The sequence below is a fragment of the Sorex araneus genome, chromosome 4 (assembly GCF_027595985.1).
Source record: "Sorex araneus isolate mSorAra2 chromosome 4, mSorAra2.pri, whole genome shotgun sequence".
Taxonomy (NCBI): domain Eukaryota; kingdom Metazoa; phylum Chordata; class Mammalia; order Eulipotyphla; family Soricidae; genus Sorex; species Sorex araneus.
The window spans coordinates 149352466-149365569 of NC_073305.1; the positions used below are offsets into that span (position 1 = coordinate 149352466).

Consider the following 13104-nt stretch of genomic DNA (forward strand, 5'->3'; position numbering starts at 1 on the left):
TCTAAGTTAATACTATATTGCAAACAACATGGAGAAAATGGGTATATAATGTTTAGACAAGCAGCATTATTCTAGTTGACTTAAATAACTGACTGTAATAAGACTAATAAATCCACTTATTATAATCCATAATACATCAGAATAACATTTGTAATTGACAATTGATCATCTAAATTTTCAGCTCTGCTCATTTATTCTAATCAGACACCCTAATACTTAAAAATAAAAAATATATATACTTATTTAGATGCTTAGAGTCAGAAAATATGGTTCAAGACTCTTCTCTTGAATGTGGATTCAATCTCCAGCACCACATATGGTTTCCTAAGAACTGCTAAGTGTTACCTCTCAGCACAGAGTCAGGAGTAAACCCTTGGTATCAGTGGATGTAGCACAGAAATAAACAGGAAAAGAAAACCTCGTATATAAAAGCCTCTATTTTGTATAATAGGAGGTATTAATTTTCTGTAAAATTAAGCAGGAAATAATTTTAAATTATAATGGGAGAAACTGTAATGATTTCAAAGATTGTTCTCATTCTAACATGGAAATACTATGAAGGGTAAGACAGATTTTCAATCTGATTGAAAGTGATCATCTACAGTATGGTATAAGTTGTTATGATATTCTTCAATATTTAATTTAATTTTATAAATACATTTTTTAAATGTTGAAATATTTATTTTATTTTTTCATGGATTCTTCTTGTGTTAATTTTTTCTGCCATTAGAATTATACCAAAAATTTTTATGTCTAAAAGTTAAATGCTCCAAAATTGGGTTTTTCCTCTGATGGTTATAGGAAGTCATTGGAAGGTGTGAGCAAATAAATTAAGTAACTTGAGTCACATTACTTATTTGAATGATTAAAAATTAAATATATTCTAAAAAAATTAAATGTATGCTAAATTAGAAATAGGGACACTAGTAAGGAGTCAATTGAAGTAGTCTAGAAGAAAAAAAAAAGAGGCTATGTTGTTATGTATGTTCTGTTAAGACAGCAATATATGTGATGAAAAAGTGGTCAAATTATGAATGTATTTAATAAATTTATATTTTATACTTAGTTTAGTCAGCTGTTCAATGTGAGAAGAAAATAGGTAATGTAGGATAACATTGAAGTTTTTTATTTAAAAAACTAAAACAATTAAAATGCCATTTATTGAAATAGGTAGAACTGGAGTAAAATGTGACTTTTGCGTGAAAGGTATCTAACTGAACTTCAGACTTATCAAACTAGTTTGCTATTAAATTATTATGAATTAAATTTCCTCAAAAGAGAGATCCAAGTGAAAATAGAAATAGATATAAAATAGAAATAGATAGAAAATTGGGAGTTGAAAAAAGGATAAAAGAAATGTCTTGCCAAGACACTAAATAATATACTAAGAGAATGGACTCAGAAGCAATCTAACATATGGAGCAAAAGGAGTGAGATAGAAATGGGGAGAAACCAGCAATGGATACTAAAGAGAAATAAGTGAGCTACACCAAAATGGATATTGAAAGGCATAAAGGAGAGCATAATGAATTTGATAACAAGCAAAGTAATTATCTTCAAGAAGACAGAGTGATCAAGAGGCAAATGGTGCTGGTAGGTCTAAAGAGAGAAAAATGTTAGAACAAACCAATTGATTTAACAATGACAAAGAATATAATTGGTTGACCTTCAATGTAAAATTCAATGTAAAATTACATTGAAGGATGCCTTCAATGTAAAATTCAAGACCAAATGGCCAGAATTTGAAGCAGATACAACCTGGGATCAATCTCCAGCACAACATATAGTCCCCCATGCCACTCCAGAAGGGATCTCTGAGCACAGAACCAGGAGTAATTTCTGAGCCCCATCATGTGTGACTCAAAAAATAACAACAGAAAGAAAAGTGATTATATTTACTTTAAATAGTACGGAAGGGGCTTTGATTGGAAGAGGATTAGAATCACAGTGTATTTTCTGTTAAAATTTTTAAAATAGGAATCTTCTTCCCTCCCTTCCTCTCTCCCTCCCTCCCCCCTCCTTCCTTCCTCCCTCCCTCCTTCCTTCCTTCCTTCCTTCCTTCCTTCCTTCCTTCGTCCTTCCTTCCTTCCTTCCTTCCTTCCTTCCTTCCCTCCCTCCCTCCCTCCTTCCCTCCCTCCCTCCCTCCCTCCCTCCCTCCCTCCCTCCTTCCTTCCTTCCTTCCTTCCTTCCTTCCTTCCTTCCTTCCTTCCTTCCTTCCTTCCTTCCTTCCTTCCTTCCTTCCTTCCTTCTCTCTTTCCCCAAAGGGCATGAGGCCAAGAATATCAGGGTAAATGGTTCATTTTATTTTCTACTTGGGGAGATTAATGGAGAGTAAGTGCTTGCTCCCAAACACCACATTATGCCTATCTTCATGGTTCTGTGATAAATTAACCATATTCTTTGGAACTTATTTGATGTATTTTAGAGAGTTTCATCTGAGCATGAAATACAAGTATTATGCTAATATTAAACCATAGAGAAAGAAAATTGAATGAAATTTTATATTGCAATTTAGAATTTTAAAATAATTACTTGAAAGGAAGTAGATCATACTGACATCATTAGAGGAGAATTTAGAACTAGTGGCTTTTAAATATAATGAAAGAATATTTCAAAAAAACATTTTAGTTATTGGAATGGATTGAGACTTTTATTGCTCTCTTTTGACAAATGTTTACTAAGGAACTTAATAATAACATTCTACAAAATATACACCAGTTTAATTATTGTTATACTAAATTTACTATATACACTCTGCAACCATGTAAACTGACTGATTCTAAAATTGTCAAATCAGATTATCTTCATAAATTCTATGTTGTTGTCTAGATCAGTTTCTGATTTTCAGTCGTGTGAAATATATTAGTAGTTTTCAAATTTATTTTTATTTCCTCTCCATCATACACAAGTTATAATAAGAAGAATAACAATATATTATTTCATTAAACTTCTTACATATTTAATCTTTTTATAGTGATTGTAGGTAATTATACCTTCTTTTTTTTTTTGGATCTCTGAAAATACTTTATTTTTTTTTTATTTTTTTTTATATTTATTTATTTTTAATTAGAGAATCACCGTGAGGGTACAGTTACAGATTTATACACTTTTGTGCTTATACTTCCCTCATACAAAGTTTGGAACCCATCCCTTCACCACTGCCCATTCTCCACCACCCGTAAACCCAGTGTCCCTCCCACCCTCCCCAATCCCATCTCCCCCCCACCCCACCCTGCCACTGTGGCAAGGCATTCCCTTCTGTTCTCTCTCTCTAATTAGCTGTTGTGGTTTGCAATAAAGGTGTTGAGTGGCCGCTGTGCTCAGTCTCTAGCCCTCATTCAGCCCGCAACTCCCTTCCCCCACATGGCCTTCGACTACAATGTAGTTGGTGATCGCTTCTCTGAGTTGACCTTTCCCCGGAACGTGAGGCCAGCCTCGAAGCCATGGAGTCAACCTCCTGGTACTTATTTCTACAGTTCTTGGGTGTTAGTCTCCCACTCTGATATTCTATATACCATAGATGAGTGCAGTCTTTCTATGTCTGTCTCTCTCTTTCTGACTCATTTCACTCAGCATGAAACTTTTCATGCCCATCCACTTGACTACAAAATTCTTGACCTCCTTTTTTCTAACAGCTGCATAGTATTCCATTGTATAGATGTACCAAAGTTTCCTCAACCAGTCATCCATTCTGGGGCATTCGGGTTTTTTCCAGATTCTGGCTATTGTAAACAGTGCTGCGATGAACATACATGTGCAGATGTTGTTTCGATTGTACTTTTTTGCCTCTCTGGGATATATTCCCAGCAGTGGTATTGCTGGGTCAAATGGGAATTCAATATCTAATTTTTTGAGAGTCGTCCAAATTGTTTTCCAGAAGGGCTGAACCAGTCGGCATTCCCACCAGCAGTGAAGAAGGGTCCCTTTCTCCCCACATCCTCTCCAACAGCGGTTGCGTTTGTTCTTTTGGATGTGTGCTAGTCTCTGTGGTGTGAGGTGGTATCTCAAAGTTGTTTTGATCTGCATCTCTCTGATGATTAGTGATGCAGAGCACTTTTTCATGTGCCTTTTGGCCATTCGTATTTCTTCCTTGGTAAAGTTTCTGTTCATTTCTTCGCCCCATTTTTTGATGGGGTTGGATGTTTTCTTCTTGTAGAGTTCAACCAGTGCTTTATATACCATTGATATCAACCCCTTATCTGATGGGTATTGTGTAAATATCCTTTCCCATTCTGTGGATAGTCTTTGTATTCTGGTCACTGTATCTCTTGCGGTGCAGAAGCTTTTTAGTTTAATGTAGTCCCATTTGTTGATCTCTGTTTTTACTAAATTGCTTAGTTCCCTGTCACCTTTGAAGATACCTTTATCTTCAATATCGTGGAGGGTTTCGCCGACCTTGTCTTCAATGTACCTTATGGTTTGTGGTCTAATGTTGAGGTCTTTAATCCATTTTGATCTGACTTTTGTGCATGGTGTCAGGTCAAGGTCTAAACCCATTTTTTTGCATGTGGTTGTCCAGTTGTGCCAGCACCATTTGTTAAAGAGGCTTTCCTTGCTCCACTTCACATCTCTTGCTCCCTTATCAAAGATTAGATGGTCATACATTTGGGGTTGTGTGTAGGGATATTCCACCCTGTTCCATTGGTCTACGGCTCTGCCTTTGTTCCAGTACCATGCTGTTTTAATTGTTACTGCTTTGTAGTAAAGTTTGAGGTTGGGGATGGTGATGCCTCCCATCATCTTTTTCCCAAGAATTGTTTTAGCTATCCTTGGACGTTTGTTATTCCATATGAATTTTAGGATTGCTTGATCCATTTCTTTGAAGAATGTCATGGGTATACTTATAGGGATCGCATTGAATCTGTATAATGCTTTAGGGAGTATTGCCATTTTGACAACATTGATTCTCCCTATCCACGAGCAGGGTATATGTTTCCATTTCCTCATGTCCTCTTTGATTTCATGGAGTAGCGTTATGTAGTTTTCTTTGTAAAGGTCTTTTACTTCCTTGGTTAAGCTGATTCCGAGGTACCTGATTTTCTGGGGCACGATTGTGAATGGGATTGCTTTTTTCATGTCCCTTTCCTCTGCCTCATTGTTTGCATATATGAAGGCCATGGATTTTTGGGTATTGATTTTGTAGCCTGCAACTTTACTGTATAAGTCTATTGTTTCTAAGAGTTTCTTTGTAGAGGTTTTAGGCTTCTCTAGATATAGTATCATGTCGTCTGCAAATAGTGAGAGTTTGATTTCTTCCCTTCCTATCTGGATGCCCTTAATCTCTTTTTCTTGTCTAATAGCTATCGCAAGTACTTCCAGTACTATATTGAAGAGGAGTGGTGAGAGTGGGCATCCTTGTCTTGTGCCTGATCTCAGAGGAAAGGCCCTTAGTTTTTCCCCGTTGAGGATAATGCTTGCCGTAGGCTTGTGATAGATGGCTTCGACTATCTTGAGGAAAGTTCCTCCAAACCCCATTTTGGCGAGGGTTTTCATCATGAAAGGATGTTGGATCTTGTCAAATGCTTTCTCTGCATCTATTGATATGATCATATGTTTTTTATCTTTACTTTTGTTGATATGCTGGATTATGTTGATTGATTTCCGAATGTTAAACCATCCTTGCATCCCTGGGATGAATCCCACTTGGTCGTGATGTATGATCTTTTTGATGAGTTGTTGGATCCTATTTGCTAGTATTTTGTTGAGGATCTTCGCATCGGTGTTCATCAGGGAAATTGGTCTGTAATTTTCTTTCTTAGTGGTGTCTTTGTTTGCTTTTGGTATTAGGGAGATATGTGCTTCATAGAAACTGTTTGGGAGAGTTCCTGTTTTTTCAATTTCCTGGAAAAGTTTGAGGAAAACAGGCAATAGGTCTTCTTTAAATGTTTGGAAGAATTCGCCAGTGAAACCATCTGGGCCTGGGCTTTTGTTTTTGGGGAGGTTTTTGATTACCGTTTCAATTTCCTTAACATTGATGGGTCTATTCAGGTATTCCAGGTCTTCTTTCTTCAGTGTTGGGAGATTGTAGGAATCAAGGAATCCATCCATTTCTTTTAGGTTCTCCTTTTTTGTGGCGTAAAGACTTTCAAAGTAGTCTCTAATGATCTTTTGAATCTCACTGGTTTCTGTTATGATGTCCCCCTTTTCATTTCTGATTCGATTTATTAGAGTTTTCTCTCTTTCTTTCTTTGTGAGACTTGCTAGCGGTTTATCAATCTTATTTATTTTCTCAAAGAACCAACTCTTTGTTTCATTGATCTTTCGGATTGTTTTTTTGGTTTCGATGTCATTAATTTCTGCTCTAATTTTTATTATTTCTTTCCTTCGGTCTGGTTTGGGGTCCTTTTTCTGGTCCTTTTCTAAGGTCTTGAGTCGTGAAGTCAAGCTATCTATGTGGATCCTTTCTTCCTTCCTGAGGAATGCTTGGAGAGCTATAAATTTTCCCCTTAACACGGCTTTAGCTGCGTCCCATAGGTTTTGGTAGCTCGTGTCTTCATTCTCATTTGTTTCTAAGTATCTTTTGATTTCTTCCTTGATTTCCTTCTTGACCCACTCATTGTTCAACATGGAATTGTTTAATTTCCAGGTGTTTGATTTGATTTTCCGTATTTGTGGGTGGTTAGCTTCTATCTTCAGCGCATCGTGGTCTGAAAAGATGGTTGATACAATTTCTATTTTTCCGATTCTATTGAGGTATGTTCTGGGGCCCAGTACATGGTCTATTTTTGAAAATGTTCCATGTGCACTGGAAAAGAATGTGTATTCTTTCTTTTTGGGGTGTAAGGCCCTGTATAGGTCTATTAGGCCTCTCTCTTCAATTTCTTCATTCAGAGTCAGTGTTTCCTTGTTGAGTTTTGTTCTTGTGGATCTATCTAGAGGTGATAAGGCCATATTGAAGTCTCCGACTACAATTGTGCTGTTAGTGATGTCCTCTTTGAAGTCTGTTAGGAGTCGTTTTAAATATTTAGCCGGTCGTTTGTTAGGAGCATATACGTTTAAGAGTGTGATTTCTTCCTGTTGTACATATCCCTTGATAAACAGAAAATGACCTTCGCTGTCCCTTTTGATCTTTTTCATCCTGAAATCTATGTTGTCGGATACCAGAATGGCCACTCCAGCTTTTTTAAGGGGGTTGTTTGCTTGGAGGATTGTTTTCCATCCTTTGACTTTGAGTCTATGTTTACTCTGTTTGTTCAGGTGTGTTTCTTGCAGGCAACAGAATGTTGGGTTTAATTTCCGGATCCATTTAGCCACTCTGTGTCTTTTGATAGGTGCATTTAGGCCATTGACATTGAGAGAGATTATTGTGATGTGGTTTTGTGTCATCTTTCTGTGGGATTTGTTGTTCTTATGGGGCTCCTCCTTGTCTTACAGTAGCCCCTTTAGACCTTCTTTCAAGATTGGTTTTGAGTCTATGAAGTTCCTGAGCTGTTGTTTATCCGAGAAATAGTGTATGGTTCCTTCGAGTTTGAGTGAGAGTTTAGCTGGATAAAGTATTCTTGGTGAGGCATTCATTTTGTTGAGTTTTTTCACTATGTCCCACCATTGTCTTCGGGCTCGGAGGGTTTCTTCTGACAGATCGGCCGTAAATCTGAGGGGTGCTCCTTTGTATGTGATTTCCCTCTTTGACCTTGCTACTTGTAGAATTGTGTCTCTATCTACAGCATCCGCCATTCTGACTATGATATGCCTTGGAGTCTTTTTATTTGGGTCTCTTTTTGCTGGCACTCTTCGGACTTCTTGTATCTGGACGCCTGCCTTCTCCAGCTCTGGGAATTTCTTAGTGATGATGTCTTTGACTATGTTTTTTTCATTGGGGTTACTTCCCTGTGGTTCTGGTACTCCAATGATTCTTATGTTGTTCCTCTTGAAGTCATCCCCCAGGGCTCTGATTCGTTCTATAGCCATTTTGAGGTCTTTGGCCATTATTTGTTGCTGTCTGTAAGCTTTCTGCAGCTCATCCTCAAGCTCGCTGATTCTGTCTTCGGCTGTAGTCATTCTGCTGTTGAGGGCATCTAGTGAGATTTTTATTTCATCTACCGATTGCTTTATTTGTGAGACTTCGGTTCGAAGGTTTGAAATTTCTGCTCTCATTTCTGCTCTCATTTCTTCCTGTATTTTCTTGGTAGACCGTTCCAGCGCTTGATTCATCTCCTCCCTTAATTTATTGGATGTCTGTTCCATAGTTGCTTGGAGTAGGTCGACTCTCCTCCATATTTCCTCTCTGAATTGTTTATCTGAGAGGTCGTAGATGTTGGGAGACTCTTTTGAGGTTTCTAGTATCTTTTCTTCTCCCTCTCTTGGTGGAGGGGATTTTCGCTGTTTCTTCATATTGTCATGGAAGTGCAGAGTTGGAACATTGTAGTTATTTATTCCTCTTCCTGCAGGATGGAGATTGGTCAGGATCCGACGGCGGTGGCGGAAAGGTGCCAGGCAGGGGCTTCAGGAGAAGCCCCGAGCCGCGGTGGGCAGGGGGCGGGGAGGGGGGCTTCTCCGCGCTGAGGCAGTCTCTCCAAGGGATTGCCTGTTTACCTGCAGGATGGAGATTGGTCAGGATCCGACGGCGGCGGCGGAAAGGTGCCAGGCAGGGGCTTCAGGAGAAGCCCCGAGCCGCGGCGGGCAGGGGGCGGGGAGGGGGGCTTCCTAATTATACCTTCTTATCTCACATTTTTATGAGCTATATTACATATATTGCGTATAATAAATGAGGATCATAAAAATGATATGACAGTTACAGAATCTTTATAATTTTCTGGATATTGTTCTAAGAACTTGATAAACATCAAGCAATTTTTCTTTTCAATAACCCAATGTAGTAGCTATTATTTTCATCTAATTTTAAATATAAAAACTAAGGCAGAAGAATTTAAGCAAAATGCCTAAGATTATATCTAGTCAATGATAAAGCCAAATTATGAATTGTTCAGAGCATGTATTTTAATTACTCTCCTTACTACTAGCAAAAAAAAATCTGCAGAAATATAAATTAACAATTGGCTAGAGAATAAGGGGCTACATGCTGTTACATTTGAAAACAGGGATTTTCTTGTTTCCTTATACATAAAGCTTACAGCACCTTACAACCAGGAGGGCAATCACTAACTGACTGAAAAAAGAAAAACCTTTAAAATGTAGGCATTTGGGTCTCATGGCATTGCCATGGCACTTAATCATTCAATCTTGAAATGATCACCTTACCTACAGTGCTTCTGTTACATGAGCTCAGACATATCTCAATGTTCAAATGTATTTTGTATTTCTAACATAAAAATTTGGTACAGTAGATGCAATGGAAACTGTTCTAAGCTTCTTATGGTCAGTAATTGGATTCTCACACTGACCAGATTCCAAAGCACTATAGCACTGTAGCATTGTTGTCCCGTTGTTCATCAGTTTGCTTGAGTGGGCACCAGTAACGTCTCCATTGTGAGACTTGTTGTTACTGTTCTTGGTATATCGAATATGCCACAGGTAGTTTGCCAGGCTCTGCCGTGCATATGGGATACTCTTGGTAGCTTGTCAGGCTCTCTGAGAGGGATGGAGGAATCAAACCTGGGTTGGACATGTGCCCTACCCTCTGTGCTACCGCTCCAGTCCCACACACTGAGTACAACATAAAAATGTATTACTTTCTAGTTCTGTGGCTTAAGGGTAGTCACAAAAGACAAATCAAGGAGTTGGCTGGGCTGGGTGGCTGGGTAAGGGGACAATCTACTCTAGCATGGTACTCCTTGCTTTATGGTCCCTTTCAAAGGCAGCAAGGAACGGTCAGCCCTGGTGCCACGGCAGCATACTGACCCTAACTTCTGTCCATCCTTTCACTGTTACACACAATTGGGGCCCATCAGATAATCCGAGGTATCTAGTTAATCTCAAAATAATCATATCTGTCAAGGGCTGAGGAAAACCTCTTTGGGGGAACATTATTCTAACTAAATCATGTGTTCTTCTTCCGAGAACATCCATTGTCATCTCCCCAATTTCCTAGGCCTTGGAAAAGCTACTACTCTCATGTCACCCCCTCATCCCTGCTGCCCTCCATGCCCTCCTGCCAGGGGCTCCTTTCTCTTTCTCCTGCTTCTTACACCTCTCCAGCAGCACTGATTCTGCACTCGAATGCATCTATCCTCAAGCACGTCTCCGCTCTGACACACTGTGACTCGTTGTGTCTTACACGTTTATGAGGGACCTCAACCCAGAATTATAAAAGACTGAAGCGGAGAAAAATGAATGTTGAATTTGACTGAGTAAAAGACCTTGTCCTAAGAGTGGTGGCAGAGGCAAATCCAATACATTCACAGGACTTCTGTTCTGAGTTATAGACTTTAGAAGCTAGTTCTGAGAGCTTTTAACAGTTTTTTTTTTTTAATCACATCATCAACCCAATCTCATAATCCTTTAGCTAGGAAGGTACTGAAGCAAAGATTCCAAAGAAAGGGCAAAAATGTGAGAGAAACAATGAAATACTGAAGTTGAAAAAAATTATATTTATCCTGTCTTTGAAGCTCTTACTACTTAGATTTCTAGAGGGTAGCATAAAAGAGAACTTAAATTAATCATGTTTTCTCCTTTCTTCATGAAGAATGAAGTCTATATTCTCACCATTATTCTTGACCTTTAGTCTTAATTCTTTAAGCTATATATGACTTTTATATTTGATATCCTGAGATATAACAACAGCAGTTACAAGACACCATTAAAATCTCAGACTAAGTACATACTGAATTCAGAGAATAAAAAAAAAATATTGGAAATAGAGATCTTACTTTTCCTTTAAGATATTAAGATACTTTTCTACACTCAGTTGTGTATATTAATTGAATATTATATTTAAATTGACTATTGTAATAAAAAGACATTTTAATATAGTTTTAGAAAAGTGTTTATTATAAAATGCTCAACATCTAATAATGGTCTTGTCTAACTTTGAAATTTGGATATTTTACTGATCAAATTTTTGCACTAATACTGACATTTCAGATGTTAGATTAAAGCATTGTGTATTTGAATTTTACTCAGATTTTTAAAACCCTATTAAAGTTTCTTTCCAAAATGAGTGTTTTACTCACGATACTCTAGTTCAACTAGTGAATACTGGATATTGAGATTAACTTTTCCCATGTCTATACAATTCGAGTATGCTGTTTTTCCATTCATTTTATTTTTACTCCATCTTTCCTATTTTCCCTTTATTTAGTTTTCTCATAGTCCAGTTAATAATATATCCCTTTGAGAAAATAGAATTATGCATTAGGTAAGATATAAATCAAAGTGTCTGTGGTTCAGTTTACGAAACTCTAAAATGACAGTCAAGAATAGCAATCTTTAGAACTAAAGACATAATGCAGGGGCTCAAGCACTTGTTTTGTACTCAGTTAACGCCAGTTCAATGATCGTTACTACATATGGTCCCGAGTGAAACATCAGTAGTAATCCCAGACCATAGATTTACTCCTGAGCACACTAGGTAGTCCCAAACCTCCAAGCCTTTCCAAAAAGGCAAAGAAAAAATAATAATATGTATAATGTTGTAAATAGTTTTACATGGGATAATGCCTTGAAATCCCAAGTAGATCAGGATTTGGTATTAGTAAATGTGAATGTGGCAAGACATCAAGATTGTCTGAATTTTTGTTGACCTTACCAGTTTTTTCACTGGAACTAGTAACTTCTCCCCTTCACATCAGGCACTTTGTATAGTTCTCATTTTATCTCCTCTCCCCTATGCTATATGCAACTGCTGTTTCTTATACCACATTGGGTATTTGCGCCTATATTCTGACTGCATGGTACTCTTCTCAAATTAGTTACTCCTGGACTTTAACAGTCACCACACACATGCAATACCAAAGGAGATAACAATTAAAAGGTTAATCTCTGCAATTTTTATCTTTATCTGCACTATCCCTCCATGGGATATGTCAAGACATCTTTTGACTCTTTTGCCTATATCTGCTTGTAACAAATGGATTTTAAATGACATTCAAGTTCATTGTGCCAAGTTTTTTGGTATAAAAAGTGTAAGGCAAAGATTCTAGGAACATTCACAGTCATAATAATTTGATTCAGTCATACTGTATTGCTTCATAAATGGAATCTGATGAAATTATTCCCCTACTTAAGTCACTTTCTCTTCACAAGCAACTGGTATGGTCTGCATAATCCAAATAAAATCTTCATCAGACTTCACTAGTTAGTACTTGTCTCCCAGAAAATATTTACACCTAAATATTTGAGTCTCTGTCCAGATAGATAGCCTAATTGGTTGAGCATATGCTCTATATTCAAGAGGTTGAGGTTTGATCCCTGACCCTGCATGGTCCCCTGAACAGTACCGAAAGTTACTCCTGAGCACAGAGTCAGGAAAAGCACTTGAGCACTGCCAGGTGTGTCCTAAATAAGTAAATAATTAAACATTTGGATTGTAACCTATGTGCCTCTGTGCATCTTTCAGCCACTTCACTTAGACCCATCTCACGCCTCTGAAAACCACCATCTAGTCCCAGTATCTAGGAACTAGGCATTACATTTGGCTTCTACATTTTGTCTGTTTTTAGATTTTTTATATAAATGATATCACAATATATTTGTCTTTTTAAATTTAGTATATAGCCCCAAGTTCTGTGTTGTTGTAAAGATTTCCTTAATTATTACTGAACAATATATGTCTATATCCTGCACATCACTTGTATCACTTGTCATTCCATTACTCATCGATTTGCTCAAGCAGGTGCCAGTAAAGTCTCCATTCATCCCTGTCGCATACTACTGTAGCCCAATGTCATCTGCTCGATCCAGGAACACAAAGAGCCTCAAACCATTCGTTCAGGGTTTTGACAAAGAAGTCTGGCCATCTTGTAGGTGGGCGGTCAAGCATTCTTTCGACGTCCTGTGGAATCCAGTCGGTAACAGCTCTAGTCCAGCAGCCATCTCCAAATCGCATTATGTGTCCGGCCCATCTAATTTTTGATGCCTTGGCAAACAAGACAGCATGCCTAATTCTCAATCATCAACAGAGTTCAGAACTTCGGATTCCTTCTCTCACGTGTGTGAAATGTGGTATTCCAAGCATAGGTCTTTCGATTCGTCTTTGGGATACCTGAA

The 13104-nt window shown here is 37.9% G+C and overlaps 1 protein-coding gene across 10 annotated transcripts in view; it reads right to left on the bottom strand.

Annotated features, from left to right (window-relative positions):
- Positions 1-13104, bottom strand: part of TRDN (triadin) — a 417254-nt gene that overhangs the window by 349380 nt on the left and 54770 nt on the right. The gene's annotated exons all lie outside the window — the stretch shown is intronic.